The sequence below is a fragment of the Salmo trutta genome, chromosome 18 (genome assembly GCF_901001165.1).
Source record: "Salmo trutta chromosome 18, fSalTru1.1, whole genome shotgun sequence".
NCBI classification, from domain to species: domain Eukaryota; kingdom Metazoa; phylum Chordata; class Actinopteri; order Salmoniformes; family Salmonidae; genus Salmo; species Salmo trutta.
In genome coordinates, this window is record NC_042974.1 from 3155010 (window position 1) to 3181779 (window position 26770).

Consider the following 26770-nt stretch of genomic DNA (forward strand, 5'->3'; position numbering starts at 1 on the left):
TAACTAGGCAAGTCAAGGTCTAAGCCCTTAAATCGCAATATCTACTAAGCGAACATATGGAATTGTTTTAAGATGGTCATAAAATGGATCATTTAGCCATTTGATTTGGAATTTTAGGATATATATATATATATATACAAATGTTTTATTAAACATTGAATTTAGCCTTTACTGCTATAGCCAATAGAAACGCAATGAATAACACATTTGTACATGGCAAAAGAGACAGTCAGAAAATGCATAATAAGGTTTAAGTGTCTGTCCTATATCTCCGAGAGATAAAATAAAACAAGTAGAACCCTGTTTGGTCACGTTGTTCATATTAGTTTGTCATGCAAACGGTTCGGGTTTTATTGACAATTTCGTGACGATTTTCTGCCGAAAGAGGGGATTGAGCTGCAGCCACTACAAGAAACGGCGCGTCTAGTATAAACACAACCGGACCTGTTCAGTAGTTTAAATGACGCCACCATGTGACGCACGGGTGCGTCGATCTACTAGGGTTTTTAAAAGTTGTTCTTGGAAAGACGAGGCGGGGTGAGTAAAACTAGAAACGCCTGGGCATGAGTTTGTATGGGGGTTTATTCTCTTCTCCCCCCTCCCATACAGTATGGGCATTGGGGTCTCTCTTTCTCGCCATGTGGCTGGCCAGCTGGGTGGTTTGCTAGGTAACAGGCTTCCACCACAACTCTGAGAAGTCTAAATTTATAACCTCAGCATGGAGCCATGTGCAGGGGGGGGGGGCTAGGATTCTGTACCAAATGGCACCCTATTCCCTATACAGTGCACTATATAGGGATTAGGATGCCATTTGGAGTGTATCTGGACACCTTCCCAGCGGTGCTGTGAGCTCTTCAAAAGGGATGCCATACCAGGGCTATGGTCACTGGAAGCAGACCTGGGTTCAAACACTACTCAACATCTTTCAAAAACGTTAAGCGTTTGCTCTAGTCTTCCTGGAGTGCCAGGTGGGCAGGGTTTGCACTTTTAAAACGACTTCATTGCTTCCATTAAGCCAGGCAAGCTCAATCAAGCACCTATACAGTATTTCAAATGATTTTGAATAGTATTTGAACCCAGGTTTGTTCCCTGGAAGTGGGTCATAGGGGAGAGGGTCTCTGGTTACCCCTAGAGAACTGCCCCCCCTAGAGAACTGCCCCCTGTGTGAGATGGGTTTAATGATCATTTCAGCACAAGCTCTGCGTTCATGAATTATTACCAAAAAGTTGCATGGCTGACTTCATCACTAAACAAAACATGGCTGAACATGAACAACGGTCAGCAGAATGGGGCCGTAGTACTTCTAATGGAGACGAGGTTAGCAGAATGGGGCCGTAGTGCTTCTAATGGAGACGAGGTCAGCAGAATGGGGCCGTAGTGCTTCTAATGGAGACGAGGTCAGCAGAATGGGGCCGTAGTGCTTCTAACGGAGACGAGGTCAGCAGAATGGGACCGTAGTGCTTCTAATGGAGACGAGGTTAGCAGAATGGGGCCGTAGTGCTTCTAATGGAGATGAGGTCAGCAGAATGGGGCCGTAGTGCTTCTAATGGAGACGAGGTCAGCAGAATGGGGCCGTAGTGCTTCTAATGGAGACGAGGTCAGCAGAATGGGGCCGTAGTGCTTCTAACGGAGACGAGGTCAGCAGAATGGGGCCGTAGTGCTTCTAACGGAGACGAGGTCAGCAGAATGGGGCCGTAGTGCTTCTAACGGAGACGAGGTCAGCAGAATGGGGCCGTAGTGCTTCTAACGGAGACGAGGTCAGCAGAATGGGGCCGTAGTGCTTCTAACGGAGACGAGGTCAGCAGAATGGGGCCGTAGTGCTTCTAATGGAGACGAGGTCAGCAGAATGGGGCCGTAGTGCTTCTAACGGAGACGAGGTCAGCAGAATGGGGCCGTAGTACTTCTAATGGAGACGAGGTCAGCAGAATGGGGCCGTAGTGCTTCTAACGGAGACGAGGTCAGCAGTACTTCTAACGGAGACGAGGTCAGCAGAATGGGGCCGTAGTACTTCTAACGGAGACGAGGTCAGCAGAATGGGGCTGTAGTACTTCTAACGGAGACGAGGTCAGCAGAATGGGGCTGTAGTACTTCTAATGGAGATTGTCTTTCTAAACTGTCCTGTGTATAGCTGGAGCTTGTGCTCATCACAGGCATTGCATCCATGATATAGAGTATTGGACCTCCCTCCATAAACAGAGTATTTTGTTTGTGTGAGACAGTCAGCGTAACCTTTAGTGGAATACCAGTATGTTATCAGTGATTAGTGGGAGGGGTCGTTTTACTGCAGCCCAACCTTGGCCAAAGACGTCAAAATGGAAATTGACACGCCACAGGAATATCTAGTGTGTGTTGTGTGAGAGAGTGGGTGAGAGAGCTCAGACACTGGCATAAAGAGGCACATCATCAGCCTCATGTTTCACTAGAAATCAGTTGGTGTGTTTACCTCAGCCAGAGAGAGGGGAAGTGGGCAGGATTCTGCCAGGCTGTCAGTATAGATGACAGGAGACCGGGCCTGTAGCCAGTGATGGTTACCAGAACAGCTGTTTCTCACCTCTATCAGAGCAGCTCTATCAGAGCAGCTCTATCAGAGCAGCTCTATCAGAGCAGCTCTATCAGAGCAGCTCTATCAGAGCACCTCTATCAGAGCAGCTCTATCAGAGCAGCTCTATCAGAGCACCTCTATCAGAGCACCTCTATCAGAGCAGCTCTATCAGAGCACCTCTATCAGAGCACCTCTATCAGAGCAGCTCTATCAGAGCAGCTCTATCAGAGCAGCTCTATCAGAGCAGCTCTATCAGAGCAGCTCTATCAGAGCAGTTACCGCCGTCCCTCAGTCTGAACTGCTGCTCTGAAGGAGCTAAAGGGTTTGTAGGTTTTTGTTACAGCCCAGCACTGAAACACTTTTTACTCAACAATTCAGGTATTGATTATTAGTTGATCAGGGTCCTGTGTTTTAGTGCTTGGCTCTCTCTCAGGAGACAAAAGTTACTACAGACAAATACAGACAGACCAGGGTTGGTGACGGCTACTTTAGAGAATATGAATATTTAAAAAATAAAAGTTACACTTACTACCACCACAAAAAAAGCGATGTACGGAAAAGAAATTGAGCCCAGAGGCTTTGGTTATAAAATCCTCAACTTTAATCAGTTCAAAAAGTTTCACAACAACTGGAACGAGTAGAGAAGGGGGACTATTTGTCATTTACAGATTGAGTGTGGATTAGGATTTATACATTTGTTGCTTAATTAAACTATTGTCAACTACTTATTTCACTCTGGAATAAAAGCCTTTTGTTTTATTTTGTATAGAAGAGATGTTATAAAGATCCAAATGAAATGTAAACCGAGTTTTATTGTTGCTTGTCTTCTAGGTAGTGTTGTTGAAGCACTACTAGCATGGTAAACAATGTCAATTAGTTCCAATTCAGACTGACACAAGTTAAACAGGAGTTTGTTATAAAGATGCAGCCATCTTGAAACCATAAATAACATCTCAATAACCGCTTCTTCTTTCAGTTAAAGGTCCATTTTAATGAAGAGCTCACCACGGAGCAACGATCCTCGCAGAGGAAAACTAAACGCCCATGTCGTCTAGGCGACAGCACACTCACTCAACACACCCACAAAAATACAGTAAATAATAATGATGTTCCCATGGTAATTCATGTGCTATAGAATTGGGATGATATGCTCTGATGATGCTCCTTTCTGTCTTCCTAGTTCCTGCCTCGTCACAGCCAGGCGACCAAACGCAGTAGGTTTCTTTCAGTTGGGCGGAGGTTCAACCAATGAGCACGGCCGCTAGCCTGACCACCTGACACACAAAGCAGCAGCATCTCTCAGACTTCCTTCCTTCATAATCCGCTAGCTTCACATTCTAACCACAATGCATTGGGTTGGGAATCAGACGCAGGGTGCACACACACACTTCTAGAACACCACTTCATTCCTTCCAGTCTGTCCGTCTGTCACACCATAGTTCTAGAAGCCTCTTTGCTGAGAACTTTTTGACACATATGCCTTGTTTCACAAAAACTTTCCTCAGTCTCACTATATATATATATATATATATATATATATATATATAGAGAGAGAGGGAGAGATAACATGTGAAGGGGAGAACAAGGAGGGAAGGAAACAAGTAAAGTTCAGAAGTCTTATCCATACGTCTGCATCATGTGATGCAGCTAGGGGGGGTGATGACCCATGACCAAATAAACAATACAAGTTTGGGTTAAACAGTGGAAACATATCACCCAGAAGTCTCCATATAAAAGGTAGCGTAGGTGCTCTGTATAACGGCCACGGGCTGACGTGGTACGTCGTCATTTACATATGGACATGGTTTTGGTCCACAAAACACCTGATGGATGAGGACGGGCGGGTCTGCTCTCTCCGTACCTCAGCAAAGTGACCGGGGGCCTCCCACCTCTGTTAGGGTTAGTTGTGTGTGTTTGTTGGTATGCCTGTATGTACAGTAACAGCAGTTTGGTTCATGTGGCGTGTCGCAGGGGCTGGACGTCTCAATCACACATCTCCTCAGGTATTTCATGTGGGTTGAGGATACCAGGAACTGACATCTGCAGCTTGTGTTTCTCCTCCTGCGCCTGACGCAGCGACGCCTCCCGCTCCTCCAGGAACAGGTCTGTGGTGTCCTCCCCTGCAAACTCCTACAGGAGGAGAGAGAGAGAAACATTACCACACACAAATACAGACAGACAGACAACAGGTCTGTGGTGTCCTCTCCTACAGGAGGAGAGAGAAACATTACCACACACAAATACAGACAGACAGACAACAGGTCTGATGTCCTCCCCTACAGGAGGAGAGAGAAACATTACCACACACAAATACAGACAGACAGACAACAGGTCTGATGTCCTCCCCTACAGGAGGAGAGAAGGGGGTCCGTGTATATAAACACACAGACTTTTCCAAGATTGTTACATCATACTAATGTGGTTCCTAAGATGTTAAACACTTCCAAGGCGTTCTGAGATCTCATCATCTGACTGCAACTGCAATAAAGATGACCTTGAATGCCCCCCCACGGTCATTTCTACTGAGGAACCTCGGTTGGAGGAAAAGGCTCACCTTAATCTGTACCAGGAAGTCCCTCAGGTGTTCCTTGAAGGCTGCAATATCCTGGTTTAGACTGAACAGTCCTGTTACAAACACCTTGACCTGGGCACTGGGGGACAAGACAACTTAGAAGACAGAAAAACAGGACAACAGTGGTCTAGTCGTGGTCGCACACCGCCGACTCTGGACCACACCATGACCCTGAGGGTACATTTCTACCTCCCTCTCTGTATCTCTCCACCACGGGTAAGGCAGACTGTGATAACCGGACACTTCAAAACACACTGGGTATACTGCATGTTGGTTTGACTGAAACACATGATGTACTGGGTATACTGCATGTTGGTTTGACTGAAACACATGATGTACTGGGTATACTGTATGTTGGTTTGACTGAAACATGATGTACTGGGTATACTGTATGTTGGTTTGACTGAAACATGATGTACTGGGTATACTGTATGTTGGTTTGACTGAAACACATGATGTACTGGGTATACTGTATGTTGGTTTGACTGAAACACATGACGTACTGTGTATACTGTATGTTGGTTTGACTGAAACATGATGTACTGGGTATACTGTATGTTGGTTTGACTGAAACACATGATGTACTGGGTATACTGCATGTTGGTTTGACTGAAACACATGATGTACTGGGTATACTGTATGTTGGTTTGACTGAAACACATGATGTACTGGGTATACTGCATGTTGGTTTGACTGAAACACATGATGTACTGGGTATACTGTATTGTTGGTTGACTGAAACATGATGTACTGGGTATACTGTAGTTGGTTTGACTGAAAACATGATGTACTGGGTATACTGCATGTTGGTTTGACTGAAACATGATGTACTGGGTATACTGTATGTTGGGTTTGACTGAAACATGATGTACTGGGTATACTGCATGTTGGTTGACTGAAACACAGATGTACTGGGTAATACTGTATGTTGGTTTGACTGAAACACATGATGTACTGGGTTAACTGCATGTTGGTTTGACATGAAACACATGAGTTCTACTGGGTATACTGCATGTTGGTTTGACTGAAACACATGATGTACTGGGTATAACTTGTATGTTGGTTTGACTGATACACATTGTAAACTGGGTATACTGTTCTGTTGGTTTGACTGAAACACATGATGTACTGGGTATACTGCATGTTGGTTTGACTGAAACATGATGTACTGGGTATACTGTATGTTGGTTTGACTGAAACACATGATGTACTGGGTATACTGCATGTTGGTTTGACTGAAACACATGATGTACTGGGTACACTGCCTGCAGGATTTTGTCGAGGTACAGATCTGGGAAAGGGTACCAAAACATTTCTGCAGCATTGAAGGTTCCCAAGAACACAGTGGCCTCCATCATACTTAAATGGAAGAAGTTTGGAACCACCACGGGTTCAAGTCCGGGCTCTGGCTGGGCCACTCAAGGACAATCAGAGACTTGTCCCGAAGCCACTACCCTTCCCCAGGTCTGTACCTCGACAAAATCCTGACTCGGAGCTCTACAGACAATTCCTTCGACCTCATGGCTTGGTTTTTGCTCTGACATTCACTGTCAACTGTGGGACCTTATATAGACAGGTGTGTGCCTTTCCAAATCATGTCCTATCAGTTGAATTTACCACAGGTGGACTCCAATCAAGTTGTAGAAACATCTCAAGGATGATCAATGGAAACAGGATGCACCTGAGCTCAAATGCACCTGAGTCTCATAGCAAAGGAATACTTATGTAAATAAGGTATGTTTTTTATTTTTAGTACATTTGCAAACATTTGTAAAACCTGTTTTTGCTTTGTCATTGTGAGGTATTGTGTGTAGATTGCTGAGTGTTTTATTTTATGAAATGTAATCCATTCTAGAATAAGGCTGTAACTAAATGTGGAAAAGGTCAAAGGGTCTGAATACTTTCAGAATGCACTGAACATGGAGATAGTTTAGTGCCTAAAATATGGGGATAAATACATGGAAAATAATAATAGTTTTCTGATCTTTCTTATATCCCTCAGATATAGCACAAACACTTCAGAACAAACTTTCTGTTGTTGTATCCGTTGTTCCATGTAGTGAATCTGTTATTCAATGTGTTGGTATGAGCTAATAGCAGTAAGGACTATCTGTTATTCAATGTGTTTCTATGGGCTAATAGCAGTAAGGACTATCTGTTATTCAATGTGTTTCTATTGGCTAATAGCAGTAAGGACTATCTGTTATTCAATGTGTTTCTATTGGCTAATAGCAGTAAGGACTATCTGTTATTCAATGTGTTTCTATTGGCTAATAGCAGTAAGGACTATCTGTTATTCAATGTGTTTCTATGGGCTAATAGCAGTAAGGACTATCTGTTATTCAATGTGTTTCTATTGGCTAATAGCAGTAAGGACTATCTGTTATTCAATGTGTTTCTATTGGCTAATAGCAGTAATCTGTTATTCAATGTGTTTCTATGGGCTAATAGCAGTAAGGACTATCTGTTATTCAATGTGTTTCTATGGGCTAATAGCAGTAATCTGTTATTCAATGTATTTCTATTGGCTAATAGCAGTAAGGACTATCTTGTTGTTCTATGTAGTGAATCTGTTATTCAATGTGTCGGTATGGGCTAATAGCAGTAAGCAAAGTTCCCTCTAAGGTGCGTGTGTGTGTGGGCACGCAGCTCCCCTGGGAGACTGCCGCACAGAAGAAATATCAGCCCGTGCAGAGATGCATGAGATTAAACTTCACTCAACTTTATAGAGTTCTCCCCTTTAGTTAAAACTATCAACGTTTCCCTTTACTGTGGGAATTGTGATTGAATCAACGCAATATTAACCACATTCAATTCAACATACCGAAACTAAACTAACTATGGAAGACTTAGTATGCAAAACGAATTATGCAAGATATTTTCTTGTAGGCAGAACGCATCGGAGTAGGATTCTATTGCATTAACAGGCACGACTCAAGCCCGTACTCTACACAGACCCCGGTACCATAACCAATCATAGCTGCAATAGGCCTATATGCAAATAGACCATTGCCATATATGGATCTGTGCGGCATTTTCCTTTCTGTTTTCCATGAGTTCATCTACAACTCCAGCACCTGCTAAAAGTACCTGGATGTGCCTATGTTCTTCAGCTTTTGTCCATATATGGATTTGTGCCATTCACTTTCAACTGGACTGTTTTTACAGCATGAGCGGTCATGAGTAGATGAGCTTGTTTTGAGATCTAAGCGAGAGCTGCATGTAGCCACGTGTTCACAATTGTTCATATCCTTTGTTAGTTAGTGATTTATTAACCCAGTTATAGATCATTTATAGTCAACAATAGGGGAGTGGTTGTTTCCTACAAGAGCACAAAATATGTATATTTCTAGACATCTCTGAAAAGCAAGTCAAGTAAAGAGCTTTTTTCTGTTTTAAAGGGACAGTGTTGTATTTTGAGACAGGATTGAAAAAGCTAAGTAGCCAATAGGCAGAGGGTAGCATCATTTTCCTGATTCTCTGTAATAATGGTATGGAAATAATGATGCATTTTATTTTGTTCATCAAGGTACTTACTCCTGTAGATGTGGGAAAGCAGTTTTGAGCAGGTTGGCCACGTACTCCTGTATGAAGACCTGGTTGTTGCTGGGGTTGGAGGGGTTGAGCTGGGTGTTGATCTTCCCTTCCTCCACCAGGTTAAACATGTAGGTCAGGATGGAGGCATGCATCGTCAGGCCTGGGGGAGAGGCAGAGAGACACACACAACCAGACATGCACAGTTACGTGATATGGATTTATACAAATAGTAAAACAGAACAAGAGATGTGTGTTCTTCCTGGCAGTTTGTGCGTGTGTCCCAGCTAACACATAACGTTCTGAGAACCATATGTTACTTAGAACTTGGTGAGAGCGTGGTTGTCCTATGGTTATTTAGCATACAACCTTCCCACAACTTCCTGGGAATGGTGCAGGATAGTTGCTTGGCTTTGGAACATTCTCTGCACATTTAACTTGACAAAAGAAAAACGCTATTTGCTTTGTAAATCATTACTTTAACAAAACGTTTCCTAAAAGTTCAAACATGATTACATTTACATGGTTACAATTTTGGTAATGTTCTAGGAACGTTCTCCGACTGGTTTGACATTGGGAATGTTCTCAAATAGTCCAGAGAACATTAAGAAACAGTTATTCTTTGGGAATTTCAGTAATTCAGTTTAACATTTCCTACAGGATTCCTCATGGTTCTATTTAAAATCATGTTCTCAATTTGTTCCAAGAACGTTAAGAAAACTTTCCATTAAAAAAACACAAGTAAACTTTAGTAACGTTCTAAGAATGTTATTTAAAAACATATACATTCCGTTCTCAGCATCAACAAAACTCTCTATCCTCCATCTTGTTAAGTGTGTTCAGGTGTGTTGGCCGCGCCCACTGATTGGCCACAGCTGATCTTAATGAGTCCTTGTTTCCTCTGAAATGGGGTCTGTTTGAATAGACTAAAAGGAACAGCTTTGTATGTGTAAAACATATGGCATGCTAGCTCCATCCTTCTGGGTCAGTGGACTAATTCCATGAATAGAAGATTATAGGTTTGAATCCCACTGATGCCGTTTCACAGTAAAACAGAAATGTGCTTGTAGGGCTGAGAATTGCCAGAGAGCCTCACGATACGATATCACAATACATAAGTGCTGATATTATATGTATTCCATACTGTGATTTTATTGCGATTTGATGTTGCAAACATATTTCTCACCATATGTCTGCTGCAGAGGGACAAGAGAACCATGAGACAATGAGTTGGAAATAAAAGTGCTGAAAACAAATTGTGCCCCTTTTTTTAAAAGATGGAGAACAAGCTATGAAGGAAAACTACTGGAGTTTTGGTGCAGGTACAGCCAACTAGCACTAACATAATATTGTCAAACCAATACATCATCAAAAATAATATCCCAATATGTAACTGTAAACATTCTCCCCCCATCACTATGTGTTCTCATGATTAATGCCTAAGGAAATTAATTCCCATGTATCCTATCAGTGTGTGGAGTTAAAAAATAACCCTAAATAACCTAGCAGTGTTAGGTTCAGTGAAAGTTTTAAGGAAGTTATTTCAAAATCTCAAAATAACCTATCATTTCCATTCTCAGAGAATGAATAAAACCTTCTAGGAAAACTTTCAAGGAACCAGAGTAAAACGTTCTCAGAACCTCCCTGCAACCTAAAAAAGTATGTTACCAGAACAGGAAAAATGTTCACTTCCATTCTCAGAAAGTAAAAACGTTTTTATTTTTTTTAATTTTTATACATTTACCAGTCAGGAAACGTATGGGTTCGTCCCCAGAACCATTGGAAACAAAAAACTTCCGTTCCCACAACTTCCAAGGAACCAAATGTGCTAGCTGGGGTGTGTGTGCGTGCTCATCGTCAGTGTGTGTGTGTGCGCGTTGCATCCGTGTGTGTGCGTTGCATCCGTGTGTGTACTGTACTCACCAGCAGTGTGTGATGTGTCAGTGACCACAGAGAAGATGTGTTGGAGGATGTCACAGAAGTATGTCTGATAGAAGCTCTGTGCTGCAGCCTCTTCCTGAGTCACGTTCTGCAGTAGAGTGTAGAGGATCTGAAGACCTGCCACAGGAACATACACAATATATATATATCATATATATACAGGATCTGAAGACCTGCCACAGGAACATACACAATATATATATATCATATATATACAGGATCTGAAGACCTGCCACAGGAACATACACAATATATATATCATATATATATATACAGGATCTGAAGACCTGCCACAGGAACATACACAATATATATATCATATATATACATATACAGGATCTGAAGACCTGCCACAGGAACATACACAATATATATATCATATATATATACAGGATCTGAAGACCTGCCACATGGATTTGGATACTGCTTTAAAGAAGATTTCTGCAGCATTAGTAAATTTGTGATCAATACATGTGGATGATTTCATTCATGTGCTGTCATTCGTAAAGGAAAGCACTTGTGTGTGTGTGTGTGTGTGTGTGTTCTCACCGGTGTCCGCCACGTTCCTCATGGTGTGTTTGAAGGCCCAGATGATGGAGTCCAGCACCAGTTTGAACTGGGCCGGAGGGATGGCCAGGAATGCTGGGAAACAGTGGGAGTTGACCGCCTGCAGCAGGTAGAAGAAATGAGTCCTGTGTTCCGGGTACTCCTCAAAGTCCTGGAGGGAGAGAGTGAAACGGGCCATATTGATGACAACCAACCGACAACAGTTGTAGGTATTAAAAAGATTAAAAAGATAGGTTGGCCTTGGTATTGGTAGCACAACTGTTGTAAAATGTGTGCAACACAGCACTCTAACACTCCATGGAGAGAGACCCCCTACAGTCAGTATGGAAATGGAACACTCCATGGAGAGAGACCCCCTACAGTCAGTATGGAAATGGAACACTCCATGGAGAGAGACCCCCTACAGTCAGTATGGAAATGGAACACTCCATGGAGAGAGACCCCCTATAGTCAGTATGGAAATGGAACACTCCATGGAGAGAGACCCCCTACAGTCAGTATGGAAATGGAACACTCCATGGAGAGAGACCCCCTACAGTCAGTATGGAAATGGAACACTCCATGGAGAGAGACCCCCTACAGTCAGTATGGAAATGGAACACTCCATGGAGAGAGACCCCCTACAGTCAGTATGGAAATGGAACACTCCATGGAGAGAGACCCCCTACAGTCAGTATGGAAATGGAACACTCCATGGAGAGAGACCCCCTACAGTCAGTATGGAAATGGAACACTCCATGGAGAGAGACCCCCTACAGTCAGTATGGAAATGGAACACTCCATGGAGAGAGACCCCCTACAGTCAGTATGGAAATGGAACACTCCATGGAGAGAGACCCCCTACAGTCAGTATGGAAATGGAACACTCCATGGAGAGAGACCCCCTACAGTCAGTATGGAAATGGAACACTCCATGGAGAGAGACCCCCTACAGTCAGTATGGAAATGGAACACTCCATGGAGAGAGACCCCCTACAGTCAGTATGGAAATGGAACACTCCATGGAGAGAGACCCCCTACAGTCAGTATGGAAATGGAACACTCCATGGAGAGAGACCCCCTACAGTCAGTATGGAAATGGAACACCCATGGAGAGAGAGACCCCCTACAGTCAGTATGGAAATGGAACACTCCATGGAGAGAGACCCCTACAGTCAGTATGGAAATGGAACACTCCATGGAGAGAGACCCCCTACAGTCAGTATGGAAATGGAGATCTCAGTGAACTACCTCTTTAAAATGGACTTACTTTGCTGTCATTTTTCTTTTTTCAGAGGGGGGTTACAGGTACAAAAACAATCAAATCAATGCATACAAGGTAACCCGACCCATTCCCCCCCTCAGTCCCCATCCACCCACCACCTCCTCCCTCCCTCCCCACCCAGAAAACCATGCTTCCTACACCCTCAGATTACAAGGTCTGATTTTCCCATATTCTGTTCCAGTTAAAGCGTTGTTCAGATTCAATTAGATCTGTAGAATTGACTCTTTTAATGTCTAGCTCAGAATATGAGCTTTCCAAAAGTTGTTTATATATTATTGAGATCAGTCCTGTCAGGAACCCAGATCATTTATTTATAAATCACATCATTGGATGTTTTGGTAGTTTGGTTTGTACTTTTGACAAATTTTGCCTACTATGTAAAGGATTTACAGCCATACTGACTTCAACATGTTAAGAGTACATTTTATACATTTTCAAGATGAAAGTTTAGAACAATAGCCACTATTAATAATGCTGATACGTACTTTATTGATCATGTTGAGCGTGCATTCGAACACGGCATCGAAGATCTGCGGGATCTCCCCGGTGATGTGTCCGCCCAGCTTGTTGACGATGGTTGCCATGGTGCTGAGGACCTCGGGCTCCCGGGCGGCGGGGACGTTGCGCTGGTAGTCGATGAGAACGGCGTCGAGCAGCGGCGGAACAAAGTTCTCCCCCACCTGGAAGGAAAGAGAGGATGGGATTAACGGACAGATCAACGCGGCAGAGGGAGGAATGTTGTTGTTATGTTCTCACCAGGTTATTGTAGGACAGGACTGAGGTCAGTGTGTGTGTGTTTGTTACTAACGACTAAGTGACCAACACGGTTCCTGGAGTACACACAGGACTGACAAGTACTGCTTTAAACAGTCAGGTTGGACAGTCTAGGGTGTATAAGTCTTTTCTGTCATGTAGTTTTTCATTGAAACACCTTCCATTGGGATATATGTAGTAACAATATATCCTGATATATGTAGTAACAATATATCCTGATACATGTAGTAACAATATATCCTGATATATGTAGTAACAATATATCCTGATACATGTAGTAACAATATATCCTGATACGTGTAGTAACAATATATCCTGATATATGTAGTAACAATATATCCTGATATATGTAGTAACAATATATCCTGATACATGTAGTAACAATATATCCTGATATATGTAGTAACAATATATCCTGATATATGTAGTAACAATATATCCTGATATATGTAGTAACAATATATCCTGATACATGCAGTAACAATATATCCTGATATATGTAGTAACAATATATCCTGATACATGTAGTAACAATATATCCTGATATATGTAGTAACAATATATCCTGATATATGTAGTAACAATATATCCTGATATATGTAGTAACAATATATCCTGATACATGTAGTAACAATATATCCTGATATATGCAGTAACAATATATCCTGATACATGCAGTAACAATATATCCTGATACATGCAGTAACAATATATCCTGATACATGTAGTAACAATATATCCTGATACATGTAGTAACAATATATCCTGATATATGTAGTAACAATATATCCTGATACATGTAGTAACAATATATCCTGATACATGTAGTAACAATATATCCTGATACATGTAGTAACAATATATGCTGATACATGTAGTAACACTATATCCTGATACATGTAGTAACACTATATCCTGATACATGTAGTAACAATATATCCTGATACATGTAGTAACACTATATCCTGATACATGTAGTAACAATATATCCTGATACATGTAGTAACACTATATCCTGATACATGTAGTAACAATATATCCTGACACATGTAGTAACAATATATCCTGATACATGTAGTAACAATATATCCTGATATACAGTTAAAGTCAGAAGTTAACATACACCTTGCCCAAATACATTTAAACTCAGTTTTTCACAATTCCTGACATTTAATCCTAGTAAAAATTCCCTGTCTTAGGTCAGTTAGGATCACCAATTTATTTTAAGAATGTGAAATGTCAGAATAATAGTAGAGAGAATGATTTATTTCAGCTTTTATTTCTTTCATCACATTCCCAGAAGTTTACATACACTCAATTAGTATTTGGTAGCATTGCCTAAATCTTTTTTAACTTGGGTCAAACGTTTCGGGTAGCCTTCCACAAGCTTCCCACAATAAGTTGGGTGAATTTTGGCCCATTCCTCCTGACAGAGCTGGTGTAACTGAGTCAGGTTTGTAGGCCTCCTTGCTCGCACACGCCTTTTCAGTTCTGCCACACATTTTCTATAGGATTGAGGTAAAGGCTTTGTGATGGCCACTCCAACACCTTGACTTTGTTGTCCTTAAGCCATTTTGCCACAACTTTGGAAGTATGCTTGGGGTCATTGTCCATTTGGAAGACCCATTTGCGACCAAGCTTTATCTTCCTGACTGATGTCTTGAGATGTTGCTTCAATATATCCACATCATTTTCCTACCTCATGATGCCATCTATTTTGTGAAGTGTACCAGTCCCTCCTGCAGCAAAGCACCCCCACAACATGATGCTGCCACCCCCGTGCTTCACAGTTGGGATGGTGTTCTTCAGCTTGCAAGCCTCACCATTTTTCCTCCAAACATAACAATGGTCAATATGGCCAAACAGTTCTATTTTTGTTTCATTACACCAGAGGACATTTCTCCAAAAAGTACGATCTTTGTCCCCATGTGCAGTTGCAAACCGTAGTCTGACTTTTTTTATGGCGGTTTTGGAGTAGTGACTTCTTCCTTGCTGAGTGGCCTTTCAGGTTATGTCGATATAGGACTCGTTTTACTGTGGATATAGATACTTTTGTACCTGTTTCATCCAGCATCTTCACAAGGTCCTTTGCTGTTGTTCTGGGATTGATTTGCACTTTTCGCACCAAAGTATGTTCATCTCTAGAAGACAGAATGCGTCTCCTTCCTGAGCGGTATGACGGCTGCGTGGTCCCATGGTGTTTATACTTGCGTACTATTGTTTGTACAGATGAACGTGGTACCTTCAGGCATTTGGAAATTGCTCCCAAGGATGAACCAGACTTGTGGAGGTCTACAATTTATTTTCTGAGGTCTTGGTTGATTTCTTTTGATTTTCCCATGATGTCAAGCAAAGAGGCACTGAGTTTGAATGTAGGCCTTGAAATACATCCACAGGTACACCTCAAATTATGTCAATTAGCCTATCAGAAGCTTCTAAAGCCATGACATCGTTTTCTGGAATTTTCCAAGCTGTTTAAAGGCACAGTCAACTTGGTGTATGTAAACTTCTGACCCACTGGAATTGTGATACAGTGAATTATAAGTGAAATAATCTGTCTGTAAACAATTGTTGTAAAAATGACTTGTGTCATGCACAAAGTAGATGTCCTAACCGACTTGCCAAAACTATAGTTTGTGAACAAGAAATTTGTGGAGTGGTTGAAAAACGAGTTTTAAGGACTCCAACCTAAGTGTATGTAAACTTCCCACTTCAACTGTATGTGGTAACAATATATTCTGATACATGTAGTACCAATATCTTCCTGTCAGATGTGTATATATGTGATATATGTAGTACCAATATCTTCCTGTCAGATGTGTATATATGTGATATATGTAGTACCAATATCTTCCTGTCAGATGTGTATATATGTGATATATGTATTACCAATATCTTCCTGTCAGATGTGTATATATGTGATATATGTAGTACCAATATCTTCCTGTCAGATGTGTATATATCTGATATATGTAGTACCAATATCTTCCTGTCAGATGTGTATATATGTGTATCTCACCATCTGTGGATCGCTGGATCTGCTAACCCAGCCGGAGATGAGTTTCAGCGTCTCTCTTTTCACCGTCCTCATACTTCTGATCAGGGGCTGTTTCGTCACCATCTCTCCTGAAACGCACAGCGCCAACAGAAGAGACGCATGAGGAAAGGACACACCGCCAAGAGAACAGACGCATGAGGAAAGGACACACACACACAGCCCCCAGCCCAGCCCAGCCCAGCCCAGCCCAACCCAGCCCAGCCCATCCCCCAGCCCAGCCCAGCCCACAGCCCAGCCCAACCCAGCCCCCAGCCCAGCCCCCAGCCTAGCCCCCAGCCCAGCCTAGCCCCCAGCCCAGCCCAGCCCAGCCCAGCCCAGCCCCCAAACACCCCGCACTGACCGTTGGTCTGGATGGCTGCGGAGATGTTTTCGCTGAGGCACTTGTAGACGTTGAGCATGTCCAGATAAATGCGTCCTAACTGGATAACGAAGGGGTGTCCCACGGCCTTACAAGCCCGGACGTTGGTCTTCAGGATGCTGCCTAGCTGCTTCACTGTCTCTGGGTCCTTCAGAATGTCCACGTTCTAACAGAGGGGAGTCAATCAATCACATGTCATTTATTAAGACCTTCTTACATCAGCAGATGTCATAAAGTTCTGTACAGAAACCCAGCCTAAACAGCAAACCCCAGACAGCAAGTAATGCAGATGTAGAAGCACGGTGGCTAGGAAAAACTCCCTGGACAGCAGGAACCTAGGAAGAAACCTAGAGAGGTACCAGGCTCTGAGGGGTGGCCAGTCCTCTCCTGGCTGTACTGGGTAGAGATTTAAGAGAAGGGTACTTTAGTGATCATGAGACTGAAATGTGAATGGACGGAGTTAAAACATGACAATAATAATGGGGTTGACTAGAGAAGAAACATATATGATGAGCCTGTTTATTCATTCTGATTATATTGAGTTTAATAATGCCAATAAGCTGCAACAGCTATTCTTCTTCCTGGGGCCCGCAAAGAACAAAACAATCATTTACAATCAATAACCTCAATGGAGAATACTTTTATCAGTTCAGGATTAAACTTTATCTGTGTCCAGGACAAATAGCCCATAAAGACAGCTGGACATCATTAGAGAGAAAATAGATTTTGTATATTCAGTTTCCCAGGTGTGTGGGTGACTTGATCAGGGTTATTGATCAGGGTTATTGATCAGACTGAAACGTGAATGGGTTAAGTTAATAATCTTTCACTGCAGTGGACTAAATCAGGGTCACAGAAGACTGAAATATAACAAAACTGTTTGACATAGAAACATCAGATTTTCTGGGTTTTTTTAATATATTTTTATTTATACAACTTATTAATTAGGAAATTATGAAAAATATGAATAACATACCAGCCATGAGGCCACTAGGTGATTTGACTACAGGAAAGGGGTAGCTACTACAGGTCTTTGACTACAGGAAAGGGGTAGCTACTACAGGTCTTTGACTACAGGAAAGGGGTAGCTACTACAGGTCTTTGACTACAGGAAAGGGGTAGTTACTACAGGTCTTTGACTACAGGAAAGGGGTAGTTACTACAGGTCTTTGACTACAGGAAAGGGGTAGCTACTACAGGTATTTGACTACAGGAAAGGGGTAACTACTACAGGTCTTTGACTACAGGAAAGGGGTAGCTACTACAGGTCTTTGACTACAGGAAAGGGGTAGCTACTACAGGTCTTTGACTACAGGAAAGGGGTAGCTACTACAGGTCTTTGACTACAGGAAAGGGGTAGTACTACAGGTCTTTGACTACAGGAAAGGGGTAGCTACTACAGGTCTTTGACTACAGGAAAGGGGTAGCTACTACAGGTCTTTGACTACAGGAAAGGGGTAGCTACTACAGGTCTTTGACTACATGAAAGGGGTAGCTACTACAGGTCTTTGACTACATGAAAGGGGTAGCTACTACAGGTCTTTGACTACAGGAAAGGGGTAGTTACTACAGGTCTTTCACTACAGGAAAGGGGTAGTTACTACAGGTCTTTGACTACAGGAAAGGGGTAGTTACTACAGGTCTTTGACTACAGGAAAGGGGTAGCTACTACAGGTCTTTGACTACAGGAAAGGGGTAGTTACTACAGGTATTTGACTACAGGAAAGGGGTAGCTACTACAGGTCTTTGACTACAGGAAAGGGGTAGCTACTACAGGTATTTGACTACAGGAAAGGGGTAGCTACTACAGGTCTTTGACTACCTTTGACTACAGGAAAGGGGTAGCTACTACAGGTCTTTGACTACAGGAAAGGGGTAGCTACTACAGGTATTTGACTACAGGAAAGGGGTAGCTACTACAGGTCTTTGACTACAGGAAAAGGGTAGCTACTACAGGTCTTTCTGTGACCTGGGGTTCTCCAGCAGCTGAACACATGTACATAACAGTCCTGACCTGGGTTTCAATCAGACACACTGCTCTTCTGAACAACTCTCTCCCTCCATCCTGTCTTACTCACTGTCCTATCCAGTCACGTTCTCACTGGGCGATTTTAGCTTATTTACAAAACATGTACAAAATATGAAATGAATGATCACAGAGGGAATAGATTGATTATTACAGGAGTGAATAGATTGATCATTACAGGAGTGAATAGATTGATTATTACAGGAGTGAATAGATTGATTATTACAGGAGTGAATAGATTGATTATTACAGGAGTGAATAGATTGATTATTACAGGAGTGAATAGATTGATTATTACAGGAGTGAATAGATTGATCATTACAGGAGTGAATAGATTGATTATTACAGGAGTGAATAGATTGATTATTACAGGAGTGACGTACCTTGGTGGCCTGTTGAATGATGCTGTCCCACACCTGGTTAGGTAGTAACATGTATTTCTCTATGATATGCTCTTGTACTGCCTGGTCCGTCTGGGCTCCGATCATATACCCCACGGCCTCGTAGAACGTATGAACCTGCACAACACACACAGATACATGTGACATAACATATACATACACAAATACTAGATTCTACTCTGAGTCAGCGTGATGCTTCTCAGTAGACAGAGATAGATACACAAATACTAGATTCTGCTCTGAGTCAGCGTGATGCTTCTCAGTAGACAGAGATAGATACACAAATACTAGATTCTGCTCTGAGTCAGCGTGACGCTTCTCAGTGGACAGAGAGATCAAGTCCCATCTAGTCAGTGTGTTTCTACAGCTTGGTACGAACACACAAACATAACATCAGCACTGAGGGATGGTCGAGGTTTGTAACTTTTGTCAGCGTTAGTAATAACGAACACAGATACAAGAAACAGTGAAAGACAATCTGGGTTTTATTGGTTAGACTGGAAATGCTAAAATGTTCTGAATCCCAGCGCTTTTTCAGTAGACATGACAGAGTCCTCTCTACTCAATCCATTTCTACAGCTTGGTATGTGTTCGAACCCATTTCAACAGGCCCTAATACACGCCTTTTAGTTTTGGTTGAGTGAATGACAGATATATTGTCCTCTCTAGTCAGTGCATTTCTAGGGCCTGAGGCTGACCTATCCGTTGGGGTTAAAGGTCATGATGATGGAGTTGATGTTGTTGAGGATCTCGTCGTGCGTGTGCATGTGTGTGTACCTGTTGTGGCTGCAGGTCACAGATGATGGTGTTGATGTTGTTGAGGATCTCGTCGATGAAGGGCATCACCTCGCCCACCTGCACCTGGACAAAATGGCGACGGCACTTCTGGGCGATCTTGATGAAAGTGTCACACGCCATATCCTGTACCCCATCATGGGTCTCTGAGAGGGGGAGGGAGGGAGGGAGGGAGGGGGTGAGACAGGCTGGAAAACACACATCTCACCTCTGTACACCAGTTATACAGATAGTTAGTTCTCTCACCTCTGTACACCAGTTATACAGATAGTTAGTTCTCTCACCTCTGTACACCAGTTATACAGATAGTTAGTTCTCTCACCTCTGTACACCAGTTATACAGATAGTTAGTTCTCTCACCTCTGTACACCAGTTATACAGATAGTTAGTTCTCTCACCTCTGTACACCAGTTATTCAGATAGTTAGTTCTCTCACCTCTGTACACCAGTTATACAGATAGTTAGTTCTCTCACCTCTGTACACCAGTTATACAGATAGTTAGTTCTCTCACCTCTGTACACCAGTTATACAGATAGTTTAGTTCTCTCACCTCTGTACACCAGTTATACAGATAGTTAGTTCTCTCCACCTCTGTACACCAGTTATACAGATAGTTAGTTCTCTCACCTCTGTACACCAGTTATTCCAGATAGTTAGTTCTCTCACCTCTGTACACCAGTTATACAGATAGTTAGTTCTCTCACCTCTGTACACCAGTTTATACAGATAGTTAGTTCTCTCACCTCTGTACACCAGTTATACAGATAGTTAGTTCTCCTCACCTCTGTACACCAGTTATACAGATAGTTAGTTCTCTCACCTCTGTACACCAGTTATACAGATAGTTAGTTCTCTCACCTCTGTACACCAGTTATACAGATAGTTAGTTTCTCTCACCTCTGTACACCAGTTATACAGATAGTTAGTTCTCTCACCTCTGTACACCAGTTATACAGATAGTTAGTTCTCTCACCTCTGTACACCAGTTATACAGATAGTTAGTTCTCTCACCTCTGTACACCAGTTATACAGATAGTTAGTTCTCTCACCTCTGTACACCAGTTATACAGATAGTTAGTTCTCTCACCTCTGTACACCAGTTATACAGATAGTTAGTTCTCTCACCTCTGTACACCAGTTATACAGATAGTTAGTTCTCTCACCTCTGTACACCAGTTATACAGATAGTTAGTTCTCTCACCTCTGTACACCAGTTATACAGACAGAGTTAGTTCTCTCACCTCTGTACACCAGTTATACAGATAGTTAGTTCTCTCACCTCTGTACACCAGTTATACAGAATAGTTAGTTCTCTCACCTTACCCTCTGTACACCAGTTATACAGATAGTTAGTTCTCTCACCTCTGTAACACCAGTTATACAGATAGTTAGTTTCTCTCACCTCTGTACACCAGTTATACAGATAGTTGGTTCTCTCACCTCTGTACACCAGTTATACAGATAGTTAGTTCTCTCACCTCTGCACACCAGTTATACAGAGTTAGTTCTCTCACCTCTGTACACCAGTTATACAGATAGTTGGTTCTCTCACCGTGCATGAACTCAAAGAGTTTATTGACGACAGTCTTGAGGAACTTCCAGTGGGCTCTGAGGAAGCGAGGGTACTGGCCCACGATGTAACATGATATGGAGGCAATGATGGCCTTATTGTCCCTTCCCCCTCTTCTGTTCACACAGACCCAGCAGATCCTACACACACACACACACACACACACACACACCACACACACACACAACACACACACACCACACCACACACACACACACACACACACACACACACACACACACACACACACACACACACACACAGAATCCCAACTCAGTTAGACAGATGGATAACAGACAGATGGATACCAGAGAGTCTTTGGACAACAGATGAGCGATATGTTCATCCTTGAGGTCCAGTGTGTCCAGAGGCTGTTTTACGCCCCACATCTTTCCTCCTGCACCTCCTGCATCTCTGTCACATTGTTCATCAGCTCAACTAAATATCCACCAAACAAACTCCCATTCTTCTCCTTCTCCTAGAGAGAAAGATTCAGCTCAACATTCTCCCAGAGAGAAAGATTCAGCTCAACATTCTCCTAGAGAGAAAGATTAAGCTCAACATTCTCCTAGAGAGAAAGATTCAGCTCAACATTCTCCTAGAGAGAAAGATTCAGCTCAACATTCTCCTAGAGAGAAAGATTCAGCTCAACATTCTCCTGAAGAGAAAGATTCAGCTCAACATTCTCCTAGAGAGAAAGATTCAGCTCAACATTCTCCTGAAGAGAAAGATTCAGCTCAACATTCTCCTAGAGAGAAAGATTCAGCTCAACATTCTCCTAGAGAGAAAGATTCAGCTCAACATTCTCCTAGAGAGAAAGATTCAGCTCAACATTCTCCTAGAGAGAAAGATTCTGCTCAACATTCTCCTAGAGAGAAAGATTCAGCTCAACATTCTCCTGAAGAGAAAGATTCAACTCAACATTCTCCCGAAGAGAAAGATTCAGCTCAACATTCTCCCAGAGAGAAAGATTCAGCTCAACATTCTCCCGAAGAGAAAGATTCAGCTCAACATTCTCCTAGAGAGAAAGATTAAGCTCAACATTCTCCTAGAGAGAAAGCTTCAGCTCAACATTCTCCTAGAGAGAAAGATTCAGCTCAACATTCTCCTGAAGAGAAAGATTCAGCTCAACATTCTCCTAGAGAGAAAGATTCAGCTCAACATTCTCCTAGAGAGAAAGATTCAGCTCAACATTCTCCTAGAGAGAAAGATTCAGCTCAACATTCTCCTAGAGAGAAAGATTCAGCTCAACATTCTCCTGAAGAGAAAGATTCAACTCAACATTCTCCCGAAGAGAAAGATTCAGCTCAACATTCTCCCAGAGAGAAAGATTCAGCTCAACATTCTCCCAGAGAGAAAGATTCAGCACAACATTCTCCCGAAGAGAAAGATTCAGCTCAACATTCTCCTGAAGAGAAAGATTCAGCTCAACATTCTCCTGAAGAGAAAGATTCAGCTCAACATTCTCCTAGAGAGAAAGATTCAGCTGAACATTCTCCCAAAGAGAAGGATTCAGCTCAACATTCTCCTGAAGAGAAAGATTCAGCTCAACATTCTCCCGAAGAGAAAGATTCAGCTCAACATTCTCCTGAAGAGAAAGATTCAGCTCAACATTCTCCCAGAGAGAAAGATTCAGCTCAACATTCTCCTGGAGAGAAAGATTCAGCTCAACATTCTCCTAGAAAGAAAGATTCAGCTCAACATTCTCCCGAAGAGAAAGATTCTGCTCAACATTCTCCTAGAGAGAAAGATTCAGCTCAACATTCTCCCGAAGAGAAAGATTCAGCTCAACATTCTCCCGAAGAGAAAGATTCTGCTCAACATTCTCCCGAAGAGAAAGATTCAGCTCAACATTCTCCCGAAGAGAAAGATTCAGCTCAACATTCTCCCGAAGAGAAAGATTCAGCTCAACATTCTCCCGAAGAGAAAGATTCAGCTCAACATTCTCCCGAAGAGAAAGATTCAGCTCAACATTCTCCCGAAGAGAAAGATTCAGCTCAAAATTCTCCAAAAGAGAAAGATTCAGCTCAAAATTCTCCAAAAGAGAAAGATTCAGCTCAACATTCTCCTGAAGAGAAAGATTCAGCTCAACATTTTCCTGAAGAGAAAGATTCAGCTCAACATTCTCCCGAAGAGAAAGATTCAGCTCAACATTCTCCTGGAGAGAAAGATTCAGCTCAACATTCTCCTAGAAAGAAAGATTCAGCTCAACATTCTCCCGAAGAGAAAGATTCAGCTCAACATTCTCCCGAAGAGAAAGATTCAGCTCAACATTCTCCCGAAGAGAAAGATTCTGCTCAACATTCTCCTGAAGAGAAAGATTCTGCTCAACATTCTCCTAGAAAGAAAGATTCAGCTCAACATTTTCCTGAAGAGAAAGATTCAGCTCAACATTCTCCTAGAGAGAAAGATTCAGCTCAACATTCTCCTGGAGAGAAAGATTCAGCTCAACATTCTCCTAGAAAGAAAGATTCAGCTCAACATTCTCCTAGAAAGATTCAGCTCAACATTCTCCCGAAGAGAAAGATTCAGCTCAACATTCTCCCGAAGAGAAAGATTCAGCTCAACATTCTCCTACAGAGAAAGATTCAGCTCAACATTCTCCTGAAGAGAAAGATTCAGCTCAACATTCTCCTAGAAAGAAAGATTCAGCTCAACATTCTCCCGAAGAGAAAGATTCAGCTCAACATTCTCCCGAAGAGAAAGATTCAGCTCAACATTCTCCTAGAGAGAAAGATTCAGCTCAACATTCTCCTGAAGAGAAAGATTCAGCTCAACATTCTCCTAGAGAGAAAGATTCAGCTCAACATTCTCCTAGAGAGAAAGATTCAGCTCAACATTCTCCCAGAGAGAAAGATTCAGCTCAACATTCTCCTAGAGAGAAAGATTCAGCTCAACATTCTCCTAGAGAGAAAGATTCAGCTCAACATTCTCCTGAAGAGAAAGATTCAGCTCAACATTCTCCCGAAGAGAAAGATTCAGCTCAACATTCTCCGAAGAGAAAGATTCAGCTCAACATTCTCCCAAAGAGAAAGATTCTGCTCAACATTCTCCTAGAGAGAAAGATTCAGCTCAACATTCTCCTGAAGAAAAAGATTCAGCTCAACATTCTCCTAGAGAGAAAGATTCAGCTCAACATTCTCCCAGAGAGAAAGATTCAGCTCAACATTCTCCTAGAGAGAAAGATTCAGCTCAACATTCTCCTAGAGAGAAAGATTCAGCTCAACATTCTCCCAGAGAGAAAGATTCAGCTCAACATTCTCCTAAAGAGAAAGATTCAGCTCAACATTCTCCTAAAGAGAAAGATTCAGCTCAACATTCTCCTAAAGAGAAAGATTCAACTCAACATTCTCCTAGAGAGAACGATTCAGCTCAACATTCTCCCAGAGAGAAAGATTCAGCTCAACATTCTCCTGAAGAGAAAGATTCAGCTCAACATTCTCCTAGAGAGAAAGATTCAGCTCAACATTTTCCTGAAGAGAAAGATTCAGCTCAACATTCTCCTGGAGAGAAAGATTCAGCTCAACATTCTCCTAGAAAGAAAGATTCAGCTCAACATTCTCCTAGAAAGAAAGATTCAGCTCAACATTCTCCCGAAGAGAAAGATTCAGCTCAACATTCTCCCGAAGAGAAAGATTCAGCTCAACATTCTCCCAGAGAGAAAGATTCAGCTCAACATTCTCCTAGAGAGAAAGATTCAGCTCAACATTCTCCTAGAGAGAAAGATTCAGCTCAACATTCTCCTAGAGAGAAAGATTCAGCTCAACATTCTCCCAGAGAGAAAGATTCAACTCAACATTCTTCTAGAGAGAAAGATTCAGCTCAACATTCTCCTAAAGAGAAAGATTCAGCTCAACATTCTCCTAGAGAGAAAGATTCAGCTCAACATTCTCCTGAAGAGAAAGATTCAGCTCAACATTCTCCTAAAGAGAAAGATTCAACTCAACATTCTCCTAGAGAGAAAGATTCAGCTCAACATTCTCCTAAAGCCTTCTGGTCATCAACCCTCTACATGAATCCCATTTTACTCTCTCCGTTATACCGCTCTACTTGTCCATAGGTGGCCTCCGTACCTTGATGACGGTAACCAGGAACCTCTTCTCGTCCTCTTCGTGCATGGCTCCACTGATGGACCCTATAGCCCAGCACAGTGTGTTGAGGTTCTTCCAGGACCACTCTGTACCGTTCACCTGGTTATGAAGCTTCTCTGTCATTATACGCTCTGTGTCTGCATAGTCCAGATGGGTCAGGTACACTAGAGAGAGAGAGACAGAGAGACAGAGACAGAGCGAGACAGAGAGAAACAGAGAGAGAGAGAGAAACAGAGAGAGAGAGAGAGACAGAGAGACAGAGCGAGAGAGAGAGACAGAGCGAGAGAGAGACAGAGCGAGTGAGTGAGAGACAGAGCGAGTGAGAGAGACAGAGCGAGTGAGAGAGACAGAGCGAGTGAGAGAGACAGAGCGAGTGAGAGAGACAGAGCGAGAGACAGCGAGAGCGAGAGAGACAGAGCGAGAGAGACAGAGCGAGAGAGACAGAGCGAGAGAGACAGAGCGAGAGAGACAGAGCGAGAGAGACAGAGCGAGAGAGAGACAGAGAGAGACAGAGCGAGAGAGAGAGAGCGAGAGCGAGAGAGACAGAGCGAGAGAGAGAGAGAGAGAGAGAGCGAGAGAGAGAGAGCGAGAGAGACAGAGCGAGAGAGCGAGACAGAGCGAGAGACAGAGCGAGACAGAGCGAGACAGAGAGAGAGCGAGAGAGAGCGAGAGACAGAGCGAGAGACAGAGCGAGAGACAGAGCGAGAGACAGAGCGAGAGACAGAGCGAGAGACAGAGCGAGAGACAGAGCGAGAGACAGAGAGAGAGACAGAGAGAGAGAGAGGAGACGATCACAGAGAGTTTAGAGTGTAGATCCAGTCAATAGACTATAGTCCTTATTGAACATGTAGCAGTGCTGTACAGTTATGTGATGTCCACAAAGGAAACTGTAGAAAGTAACACACACACTATTCCAAACAGCTGCTGTATCTGGTTCCTGCACTCATCAAGCATCACCCCACCACACACACACCTGACTTACCCAGTGTCTCTCTCATGTTCTTGTAGAGGTTGATGGAGTCTGTATCCTTCATGAACTCTCGTACCACCTCTCCCTGGTCATTCTCCACCACCAGCACCTCCTCCGGCTTGGCCATGCGGCTCACCATCAGCAGACGCACCTGTTACCAACATCAACAGCCGTCAAGACACACAGAGAGACACAGAGAGAGAGACACACACAGAGAGACAGACAGAGAGACACACACAGAGAGACAGACAGAGAGACACAGAGAGAGAGACACAGAGACACACACTCACTTCATGCCAACAAATT

The 26770-nt window shown here is 42.7% G+C and overlaps 1 pseudogene; it reads right to left on the reverse strand.

Moving 5' to 3' along the window:
* Positions 1 to 3120: 3120 nt before the first annotated feature.
* Positions 3121 to 26770, reverse strand: part of LOC115152766 (exportin-1-like) — an 83513-nt pseudogene continuing 59863 nt past the window's right edge.